The 12,368-nt window shown below is 44.4% G+C and overlaps 1 protein-coding gene across 1 annotated transcript in view; it reads left to right on the top strand.

The window, feature by feature from the left end:
• The window catches only part of TMEM132D (transmembrane protein 132D), an 896,135-nt gene that overhangs the window by 777,103 nt on the left and 106,664 nt on the right, over nucleotides 1-12,368 (top strand).

Genomic DNA, 12,368 nt, shown 5'->3' with positions numbered 1-12,368 from the left:
CCACCTTCCCATCCCTAGCCTCTGGGTCATCGCAGAGCACTGAGCTGAGCCCCTTGAGTGCTATACGGCAGCTCCCCCCCTGCTATCTGTTTTACTCATGGTAGTGTGTATATGTGAATGCTGCTCTCTCAGTTCACCACCCTTTTTCTTCCCCCTCACCATGTCCACAAGCCCATTGTCTGTGTCTGTGCCTCTATTGCTGCCCTGCAAATAGGTTCATTAGTACCATTTTTCTAGATTCCATATATATGTAATAATATATATATGATATTTATTTTTCTCTTTTTTGACTTACTTAACTCTGTATGGCAGGCTCTAGATTCATCCACATCACTTTAACAGACTTGATTTCATTCCTTTTCATGACCAAGTAATATTCCATTGTGTACATGTGCCACATCTTCTTTATTCATTCATCTGTCGGTGGACATCTAGGCTGCTTCCAAGCCCTGGCTATTGTAAACAGTGCTGGTCACTCAGGCTTCCTCGTGCCTACCTGGTTGTCAGAGGTCCCCCACCAGCACCTGGTGAGTGTCCTAGGTGTGGGGAGACACTGACCCTGTGTCTTTCCTCTCTGCCATCTTGGCTCAACCTCCCTCCATTTCTGTGATAGAAATTATTACTTTGACTTACAATTCTGTGACTGAAAGTAGATTGTTATATGAAGAAGGAAAACATATTGATAACAGGTGCATTAAGGCATGAGTTATAGGTCCTAAGCCCTTTTAAATCCTCTGAGTCAATGCTCAGACATTTAAACACTGTCCTATACAGAGTGCATGTTGTTGGCACAGAGCCTTTGCACTCTTCTTTTGAAACCCAACATAAGAACGATGGTGTTTTGCATGGTGATTTAGGAGTCAAACCTCCATTGGTGGTAAAATGAGGCATACAGCTAGCAGCTCGCACATCACATCTAAAATGGATGTGAGTGTACAACACACTGCTGTGATTCAAATCCCAACTAACATCAGAAACTCTCATCAATGAAGACAGCAGGAGATAATTAGTACCAACCCATCAATACATCTTTACCTTCTGCTTCTACAGAGTTAAAATTAATAGAGGGCAGAAATGATGGCAAAAATGTACATACAAAATCCGATATTTGATATTATACTTAGCCAAAAGTTGTGGAGTTTGTTTTTTGTTTTTTTCCATTATTTGTCTTTCCAGGCCTGGCACTGAGGGTTTCTGCCTTATAAGAACTTGACACAAAGCCTTGACTTTAATTTTAGGGTGAGTTACAGAAGCTTCTGCTGGCTTTTCCCCGAGGGAATGATCTTTGATCCAAGAAGAGGAGAGAAAATGCCAGGAGCATAATGAGTGTTTGTGACTGAGACAAAAACCCAGCTTGGGGCCCTTGCAAGTAAAACTAGGGAGTCAGATTTCTCAGTTTGGAGGCAGTGGTCACAGTCAAGGAGAAGAATCAGTGTGGTTTCAGATCCCACATGCAGACCTTCTTTGGACCCTCAAGTCTCTGAGCAACACTGAACTGGCTGGAGTGTTCAGAGATCTATCCCAGGTCCCAGGCCTCTCCAGTCTGGGCACAACTCAGGCCATAAGAAATAGCAGAGGCCAGGCCAGGTAATGCTCAGGTATTGATGAAAACCAGAGGTAAGCATTCAAGCCACCACTCTCCAGGGAAATATCTTTTTCTCCCCAGAGTCAGATTAAGACTCTAGAGGCCCAAAGTTCAGAAAATATTGTGGAGGCTACCATATGGTATTCAAAATTAAAACTGCACTGAAAGGCTTATAACTAGTCTAATGAAGAGCTTAATTATAAACATAAATCATTCAGCAAATAATTACTGAGTTTTTGATGCACAGAAGGTATGGTTTTCAGGTGCTGTAGATTCAGGAGTGAGCAAAACAGAGTCCTGCCCTCATGATTTCAAGAGGAAAAAAGAAAATCCTATTTTCACGTATATATTCTATATCCCCTATATCTTATACATATTTCTTCACAAATATAATTTCATATACTTTACAGAAGAGTAAAGTAGGAGATATTTTCTTATAAATTTTATATCTGATACAACCTATAATATATAGTTTCATATATAAGCAGACATGGGCTTCCCAGGGGGCATTAGCAGTAAAGAGCCCACTTGCCAATGCAGGAGACATAAGAGACATGGGTTCGATCCCTGAGTTGGGAAGATCCGTGAAGGAGGGCATGGCAACCCACTCCAGTATTCTTGCCTGGAGAATTCCATGAGCAGGAGCCTGGTGGGCTAAAATTCATAGGGTCACAAAAGTCACACGACTGAAGCAACTTAGCACACACCCACGCGTAGGCAGATGTATATCCTGTATATACACTTTCATATATATGTAGTTTCACATATATGGTTTTCTCCATGGAGGTTAAAAATAGGATATATATGTAAATATCCTGTTTGCATATTGTTTATTTACAGATGCATATTGCATATATATATATATATATATTCGATATAATCTATCTATATCCTATAGAAAGTTTTTCTTTTTTAATCAATTAATTTTAATTTTTGGCTAAGTCAGGGTCTTAGTTGTGGCATGTGGGATCATGTGTCAAATCATCATGGTTGTATACCTTAAATTTACACAATGTTACATGTTGAGTACATCTCATCAAAGCAAGGAGGGGAAAGCGAGCAAAAAACGGGTCTAATATTGAAACCATGGGTGATTCTGGTTTTTTGTCTCTGTGAAAAGAAAATGCATAAAAACAGGAAGGATTATGATGCTGCTGTAATAACAAAGTAATAAAGTACAATAAACTTAAATAAGGCTTCATGATGCTTATAAAAATGAAAGAATAAATCAATTTTCGTATTTCATCCGACTTAATCCATCGCTGATTTTCACACTGATTTCAAATACCGCTAAGAAAGAAAAATACTGGAGGTAAAACGTGACCCAAGGCTGACAATGTTGATTGTGAAGCGCGTCCTGGTTTCGGTGATGTTACAGAGAGAAGGCGAGAACAGTCTAAGGACAGATGAAATTCAGTCCTTTTCTTAGGGACAGAATCCTACTAGGCTTGCAAAGTCTGCTTTAGGCAAATGCTAGATTCTTAAAAGGGTTCTTTTTGTTTGTTTTCTTTTTCAGTATCCTTAGGGAAGGTGTGTCTAAATGCTCAAAGCAGGAGTCATATTGGCTAATACTTCAAAGGTGTTCCCACTTAAAATTGAAAATCTGCCTTTAAGGAAGTAGCTAAAGACCACCCTCATCTCCTTGTCTGTGGCCCCTTCCTCCTTCCATCTGTGAAGTCAGCAGAGTTGCGTCTCTGTGCTCACTCTGATTCCTTTTCTGCCTCTGTCCTCCACTTCCAAGGGCCCCCTGGCTACACTGGGCCCTCCTGAATCACCCAGGATGGTCTTTGTGTCTCACAGTCGGCTGATCACAGACTCGGTTCCATCTACAACCTCTGTCATGAAACCCAATCTGTGCACAGTTTCCAGGAAGCAGGGTGTTGACATCCTTGGGGGCACTCTGTGCTGCCCAACACAGGCTACCTTGCCAACATCTCTGCCAACCTGATGTGCTTCTCTTGATATTTAGACGATGAAGTGTCACATACACCCTTTTCTCCTGAACATCTCTGGCTTAAAGGTGACACAACAGGAGAGAGAACAGCCAAACATGGTCTCTTGTGGCTTGTGATGGCCATGCACACCTTCCTCCAGATTGAACATCACACGTTTTATCCATCTGTAGGGGGGACTGGGTCAGCCCAGCCCAGCCCAGCCCTTCATATCCAGCTACACTTTGCAGGAGTCGGTGGTGGCCATGTGCCATATTCCTTTGCATGTCCCTCTTGCCTCTTGCAAGCTCACCCCCACCATCACCTAATCCCTGGGCTTTAATTCCAAAGCCTGAGCAGGAACCCTCTCCCTTACTTCTCAGAAGTTGGAGACTTGAGAATTTTTACCTCAAACCACGATTTTAGTCTCACTTTCATTATCTCCAAGCATATCAGACACTTTGTTTGTTCAAGGGCTCCCACACTTTCAGAGTATGGGTCACCAGCCTCTGACATTGTGAAGGGGGATAGTTTGGATGCTTCCAAATGCTATAGGTATTTGGGGGGCTTCCTTCTGATGGTTTGATGGGCAGTAACCTCTCGAGGACTTTCCTCTCCTCTCTCCTGGGGGCCTGAGGGCCAGAGAGATTTTCCTCTCAGAAACACTATCCTCCCACAATAAAACAACCCTTTATTCTGCAATCCCAATCCCCTCGTTGACCAGCCATGGCTGACTTGAGCGTATTGGGGGACAGTGTATCCACTCACCAAAATACCGAAAAGCAGGTTCGTGGGGACAGGAGGAGATGTGAAGTTCAAACAGTATAGCCACACCGTGTTTGATATTTCAGATACTGAAGGAATAGTGTAATCAGGGCAGCTAATAGGTAGAATGTAATTTAGCATATTTCTTACAGTGGGCCACTTTTGAAAATGGAGGGAGATGGTACTCATGATGAAAGATGTAAAGCTGACTTGTCCTGGGCAAACCAGGGTGTGCAATGACCCCAAATAGGAGCAAAGGGCTGTGCTTGCTTCACTGGGTGGGGTGCATCTGATATTTAGGGCAAGAATTCTGAGCTCAGAGAAACTGAACCGTGAGCACTGATGTGTTTTCTGTGGCTCAGAGCCGGAAAGCAGTCTCTCACTGAATAGCAATCTATAATTGAATGCCATTTCCAAAGAAAAAGTCACCCCTGAGGTTAGACTTGGAAGGAACACGATAGCGATTCTGGAATGCCTCTGGGGTTCACACACTGAACTGTTCAGTTTAAGGAAAATTCACGTCCTGGATCCTTTCATGCAGTGTTTTCTAAGGTAGAATATATAACATTTTTCTAGAGGGTGAGAAGAACACTTTCTATATTAGCAGTTTCTATTTATTTTAATGTTTACTAGGCTAACATATGTCTGGGACATCCAACTGTGATTTTACGGATATTCTTCCTTGGGACCAGACTAAATTTAAAAAGTTGTTAGTATAAAGAAGATGTAAAGAAACATATTAGTAAACGATAATACAGGTGGTACGTGGGAAGAATAAGAAACAGTGAAGGTGGTACACAAGGGATCAGACAATGCCGCTTCGACATACAATTGCATTAAAGTGGAGGAATTGTTGCCTTCTTCAATAAGCGTGGGTAACCCTCTTCATGGAAACGGGAGATGGCTCTGTTGCGTACTCATTAAAAGTATGATTCTATAGGAAAAGACACGGGTAAGGCCCCAGTGTCATACAACGATTCATCGTCCCTTCCTAGAATGCCAGAACTATAGGTCATCATTCTAATTGTGAGGATGCAGTGGTACAAATGGCAACCCACTCCAGTGTTCTTGCCTGGAGAATCCCAGGGATGGGGGAGCCTGGTGGGCTGCCGTCTATGGGGTCGCACAGAGTCGGACACGACTGAAGCTACTTAGCAGCAGCAGCAGCGGCAGTAGTACAAAAAAGAAACCTCCACTCTGTATAGCTGACTTTATTAGTATTTTTAAAAAGTAAATGTTCTGGGGACTTCCCTGGTGGTCCAGTGGCTAAGACCACAGTCCCAAATGCAGGGAGCCCAGGTTGAATTCCTGGTCAGGGAACTAGATCCCACTTGCTGCAACTAAAGATCCTATTTGCTGCCTCAAAGACTGAAGATCTCATGTGCCACAACTAAGACACAAGGCAGCCAAATAAATATATATTTTTTTAATTAAAAGTTCTAGTTTCATGATTATGATAGAAGTTTATAACCTAAGCTAAATTTAAAAAATACTTTTAAGTAATACAATCTGAGACTTTCACTCCAGTTTCTCCCTGCTCACCCTTCCATTACCACCACCACATCCCTGACACCCTTGCCTAAATCCCTCCAGCCCCATTTTCCAAGATCTTGAAGCTCAGTTGAGTCACTCCGGTGTGTCCAAGTCTTTGTGACCCCATGGACTGCAGCACGCCAGGCTTCCCTGTCCATCACCGACTCCTGGAGCCTGCTCAAACTCATGTCCATAGAGTCGGTGATGCCATCCAACCTTCTCATCCTCTGTTGTCCCCTTCTCCTCCCACCTTCAATCTTTCCCAGCATCAGGGTCTTTTCCAGTGAGTCAGTTCTTCGTGTCAGGTGGCCAAAGTATTGGAGTTTCAGCTTCAGCATCAGTCCTTCCAATGAGTATTCAAAACTGATTTCCTTTAGGATGGACTGGTTGGATCTCCTTGCAGCTTGAAGCTTGAAGCTTGACGCTACTCACTTATTAATAGTATTCTCCCATCTCCCCTTCTCCATCTGTATCTGTTACAGTAAGGCTTGCTGCTGTAGCAAATAAAGCTCCATATTTAAGAAGCCTAACACAACCAGCGGAGAAGGAAATGGCAACCCACTCCAGTGTTCTTGCCTTGAAAATCCCCATGGGTGGAGGGGCCTGGTGGGCTGCAGTCCATGGGGTCGCTAGGAGTGGGACACGACTGAGCGACTTCACTTTCACTTTTCACTTTCATGCATTGGAGAAGGAAATGGCAACCCACTCCAGTATTCTTGCCTGGAGAATCCCAGGGACGGGGGACCCTGGTGGGCTGCCATCTCTGGGGTTGCACAGAGTCGGACACGACAGAAGCGACTTGGCAGCAGCAACGACACAATCAGAGTTTACTTTCCTTTCTACAATCTTGGCATTGGTTGTCATCCTCCACGTGGTGATTCAGGGTGGAGCTCCTTCCATCTTGTGGCTTCTCCATCCCCTGGGGCTCCTCTAGCGCCATCTGGTGGAGCTGCGGAGAGCGTGGCGAATCACACACAGTGGTTGATGATGGCTAGGCCTGAGCGTGGTGTGCCTCCACTCTCCTGTCATTGGCTGGAACACAGTCACATGGTCTCACCTAAGTGCAAGGGAGGCTAGGTGTGTACTGACAGAGAAGTTCTCTGAGTGGAGGAGACTCAGGTCTAAAGAAGTAGGAGAGCCTGTAGGCAGCTAATTATTTATATTAAATTGACACATGTCATGTTATAAAGGTATGATTTACCACAGATTTTTATAACATAAAAATATGATATCTAAAATTATTATTCACTTTTAAAAAATTTAAATTTAAGTATAGTTGATTTACAGTGTTTTAGGGGTAAAGTTAAGTGATTCTTTTATTCATGTATATATGTGTGTGTTTATATATTTTTTAGATTATTTTCCATTTTAGTTTATTACAAGATAGTGAGTATAGTTCCCTGTGCTATACAGCAAGGCCTTGTTGATGATCTCTTTTCTATACAGTAGTGTCTATATGTTAATCCTGTACTCCTCATTTATCCCCCACCCTCACTTGGGTGGCCATGTTTGTTTTCAATGTCTGTGAGTCAATTTCTGTTTTGCAAATAAGTTCATTTGTATAATATCTTAGATTTCACATGTAAGTGATATCATATATTTGTCTTTCTCTGTCTGGCTTACTTCACTTAGTATAATAATCTTTTAGGTCCCCCCATGTGGCTTCAAATGCATTATTTTATTCCTTTTTATGTCTAATACTCCATTATGGAGAAGGAAATGGCAACCCACTCCAGTATTCTTCTCCGGAAAATCCTATGGACAGAGGAGCCTGGTGGGCGATAGTCCATAGGGTCGCACAGAGTCAGACATTACTTGGTGACTAAACCACCAATATTACATTGTGCATATACACCACATCTTCTTTATCCATTCATCTGTTGATGGACATTTAGGTTGCTTCCATGTCATGGCCATTGTAAATAGTGCTTCTGTGAATGAACATGGTTTTAATAAATTCTGAACCTTCATAAGATACTAATATTATACTAAGACTTCCGTGGCTGTCCAGTGGTTAAGATTCCACACTTCCAATGCAAGGGGTGTAGGTTTGATCCCTGGTCTAAGAACATAGATCCCACATGTTGCACGGTGCAGCCAAGAAAAAAAGGATACTAATATCATGCAAAATCAATTGTGAAGAAACGAAGTTGTCCTTTTGCAATGAATCTGCAATTGCTGTTGCAGTTTAGCAAGTAATGATGAGTACACACTAACCCCTCGTGGTCTTGCTGGTCCCAGCACTGTCCTGAGCACTCAGACCCATCGCTCACTTCGCCTTCCGAATGTCCCTGTAAGGAAGGTCCTGTGTTATAGATGAGGAACCGGGGGCATGTGCCCAAGCTTGGACTCAGGCTGTCTGGCCCCAGGCTTCACCAGGATATTGATCACAGATGAAGACAATTTGTGATAAAGGAGGAGACAGAAGGGAGAGGCCTTTTTCAGGAGGCGGGGAGGCAGGAACAGTGCAGCCTGCAGAGGGATGGGGTGGATGATCACACAAAGGACAGGGCAGGGAGGAAGCAGACCCCTGTGCTGCACAGGAGATTCCTGGACCCCTTCCAGTGGAGCACGACCATATGCAGAGGCCTGGGAGCGATGAAGATTGGAGTCTGGCCCCAGAAGAGCAGGTGAAGCTGAGCCACAGGCAGTGTACCCAGAAGGTTCCTGAATGTGGCTACAAAACAACTGCCCGAATCAGGCTCGACAAGCAGGACCTAAACCAGAGGTGCACCAGACAGGGGCCCTGGGCTCACCTGGACTTCAGATACGCAGAGGTTTCTGCACTCTGAATAGATGAACAAGCAGAACCCCCTTGGACTTACTCCCTGCCCCTCCAAGGGGCTCCCAGCAGCTCCTCAAAACCCTGCAGAAGGGTCTGGCCTTTTGCAGACTGCAAGCCTCTCTGAACCCTGCTGTTGATGGGAGTCAGGCTCAACACCTAATCTTGACTTTTTAGTGCAACCCTCCACAGGTCTGAGCATTTCTAGTGGCAATTTCATCGAGAGGTTTTTCATGGTGTTGTCAGGGGAAAATCATTTATTTAAACAGGACACATTTCCAAGGCCTCTGGATTGTTTCAGTCTACACATGGCTGCATACTAAGTCACTTCAGTCATGTCTAACTCTTTGCAACCATGGACTGTAGCCTGCTAGGCTCCTCTGTCCCTGGGATTCTCCAAGCAAGAATACTGGAGGTGGTTGCCATGCCCTCCTCCAGGGGATCTTCCTGACCCAGGAATTGAACCTATGTTTCATGTCTCCTGCATTGGCAGGCAGGTTCTTTACCACTAGAGCCACCTGGGAAACCCCCCTATGCAGTCTACTTCAGAGCGAAGTTGCTTAAGTTCACCAATGCGGAGGTGATTAGATAGATAGATGGGCTTCCCTGATAGCTCAGTTGGTAAAGAATCCACCTGCAGTGCAGGAGACCCCGGTTGGATTCCTGGGTCAGGAAGATCCCCTGGAGGAGGGTATGGCAACCCACTCCAGTACTCTTCGGCTTCTCTGGTGGCTCAGCTGGTAAAAAATTCGCCTGCAATGCAGGAGACCTGGGTTTGATCCCTGGTTTGGGAAGATCCCCTGGAGAAGGGAAAGGCTACCCACTCCATTATTCTGGCCTGGAAAATTCCATGGACTGTATAGTCCATGGGGTGGCAAAGACAACCAAGCAACTTTCACTTTCTTTTAGATAGATAGATAAAAAGAAACTGTAAGCATTCCTTTGGGAAATCTTAAACCAACCGATTTTGAGAAGCAAACTTAGAATGTTGTACATACATAAATTCCCAGTTGTTGATATATTTGGAAATGACTAGGGGGGAAAGCTTGACTTTCTAGGTGGAGAAATTCATCAAGAATTTGCAATGTGATGACTTGTCTTCATCAGTTCCTTCTATTTATTTATTTAAGTTTGGCTTTGCTGGGTCTTCGTCGCTGAGCAGGCTTTCTCTAGTTGTGGCGGGCGGGGGCTACTCTCAAGTCGCAGCGTATAGGCTGCAGGGGCTTCTCTTGTTGCAGAGGACAGGCTCGAGGTACACGGGATTCAGTATTGCAGCACGTGGGCTCAGTTGTTTGGTGCATGGGGTTACTTGTCACATGGCATGGGGCATCTTCCTGGAACAGGGATCAAACCCATGTCCCCTGCACTGGCAGGCAGATTCTTAACCACTGGACCACCAGGGAAGTCCTCCTTTGTTTGCTTTAAATGCTCTTTTGATTGAAAATGCGATTCTTTTTTCTGTCCTGCTATACCCTTTGTCCTAGTGCTGACAGATAATAGAAACTGTCTTTTCTTGAAACCTTATAAACGCTTTTTCCTCTGTAGGTGGTCATCTACTCTCCTCCATGCTCTGTGTATCCTCTGGTCCTTTCCTTGCGGCAATGCCAACAAGCTCCTGCATCTTCTCTCTCTGGGGGTAGAAGTGGGAATTTTAACCTGATCAGCTTCAAGTTCAATTCCAAGACGATTCTGTAGTTTTAGAAAGTAAACAAGTTCAGCCCAGATTCAACCCAGCTCACGTTCATTGGTGTTAGACTTGAGGTCCTGTGAAATAATTTCCACCCAGGTTCTGCTTTGTTTAGCAAATTAGCCCCCTCTTCTCCTGTGGGGCTCAGCCTTGGGTCAGCTCAGGTCACCTGAAGCAGAAGTACATGCTCCCACCTCCTGGCTTTGCCCAAACGCTTGTCCTGTTTTTCCTCCTAATTTAATGCATGAAACATTTCTGATGAAACAACCAAAGGAGATTTTTATAGGAAAGAGGAAGTAGGTTAAGGGGAGGGGCATGAAGCCCCCTCTGAGTCAGACTTAGCACCTTCTCTCGATCACCAGATAATACAGGGCTGAAGAGAACAAGTCATTGGGAAAAAAGAAGGAAAAAAAAAAATAGTCCCAAAGATAAGATCACATGTGTATATTCTTAGAGTGGATTGTGCCTGAGGATGGATGGTCCTGAACTTCACATATAAAGCCATGAAGAGACTAACATCCAGTGTAGCTCTTCTGTATGCTATGGGGATGCCATGAATATGCCCAGGACTGACATAGCCCCTGAGACCCCCATTCCTGTAAGCATTTTGGCCCCGCAAAATCCCATCAGCCGGTACTCTTCTCTTTGGCTTCGGAACAGCCCATACAGAAGACAGCCCACAGAGGAGAGGAGCTCAGAAGAGCTCAGTCCTCTACTGAAATGCAACAGCAGACGGGCACTCCTGAAACACAACCAGCTTCTGCGTTCAGTCCTGGTTATTTGTGGGATGTGAGGAATTCTGACAGTGAGAGACATGAGATAGGAGGGCATCCCTAGTCCTCTTGGAGCCCGTCCAGACCTTCTATCTTCCCTGCCCTGTTGCTGGTGTGATGCCTGGCTCCATTAGAGTCTGCCTTGCCGAGGACCACAGACTCAGTGGTGGCGGGGAGCATGGTGACGTGAGCGGTTGGGGAGCGGGGATGTGGAGGGTATGTGTGTGCACAGTTCTCCCAAGGCAGCTTTTGTCGTCTCTCTTGTAATAAAACCATGTCCACAGGGAAATTTACCTCTATGAAGAGAAAAACATCAACCTTAGCTCAACAATAAATGGCAACCAGCATGTAACTTCTTTTAAGAGGGAAAACATGAAGGGCTTTCTGTAAAACTGGGGAGAAGGTCCCCACTAAAGGGGGGAAGCCACCGCTGATAGCTTACAGTGAATGATGTCTGATTCATGATCTCTGAAGAAGATTTAGTTTCGGGACCAGAGACCAGGCTTGACCACTCAAGGCTTTTGTGTAGCAGAAGTTTTATTACAGTGAAAATGGACAAAGAAAGTTTCTGACATAGACATCAGCAGGGGGATGGAGAACGCCCCCCTTGCTAGAGTTAGCAAGGAAAGGAATTACATACTTTTTAATTTAGTTGTTACAATAAATCAAAGGAATGTCTCAAGGTTGTAAAAATTTTACCAGACCCACTCCCACAACTTACATTTTAGTATAACAGGATTAGAACTTAACAATAGAAAGATCCTTCCAGACCCACTCCCATAATATACGTTCTAAGATATCAGGATTAGTCAGAAGGTTTTCAGGAAGGAGCAACTGTCCGCAAGCAGGATACGTTGTTGTTATATAATCCTTAGTACAGAGTTTAAACCAAGTTGTTTGTTGTTAATCATTAGTTCCAGGCTTAAAGAAAAAAAAAAACATTTTAATGTGACAAGACTCAGGAATGTAAAGAAAAAAAAAATGTTTGTCCTTTCCTCCTGGAGAATTCCAGACCCCTATCTCCTCCTCAAGAACCCCAGACCCCTCTCTCCTCAAGGACCCCCAGACTTTTTATCAACCTGCCTAGGAATTGACTCTCTCACCACCCGGCCCCAGATAATCGTCCCTGTGACACTGGCCCAGTGCTGCCAGAGCTAGTAACTCTTCAAGAGAAACTAGAAATCCAGGTTCTTGGGTAAAATCTCTCTCTCTCTTTTGGTGGGTAACAGCTTTATTGGTGGGCTTTTCTCATGGCTCAGTGCTAAAGAATCCACCTGCCAAGCAGGAGATGTGGATTTGATCCCTGGTCGGG

Source organism: Bos mutus, chromosome 17 (assembly GCF_027580195.1).
Source record: "Bos mutus isolate GX-2022 chromosome 17, NWIPB_WYAK_1.1, whole genome shotgun sequence".
In the NCBI taxonomy this organism is placed as follows: Eukaryota; Metazoa; Chordata; class Mammalia; order Artiodactyla; family Bovidae; genus Bos; species Bos mutus.
This window is presented reverse-complemented; position numbering and strand designations above follow the sequence as displayed.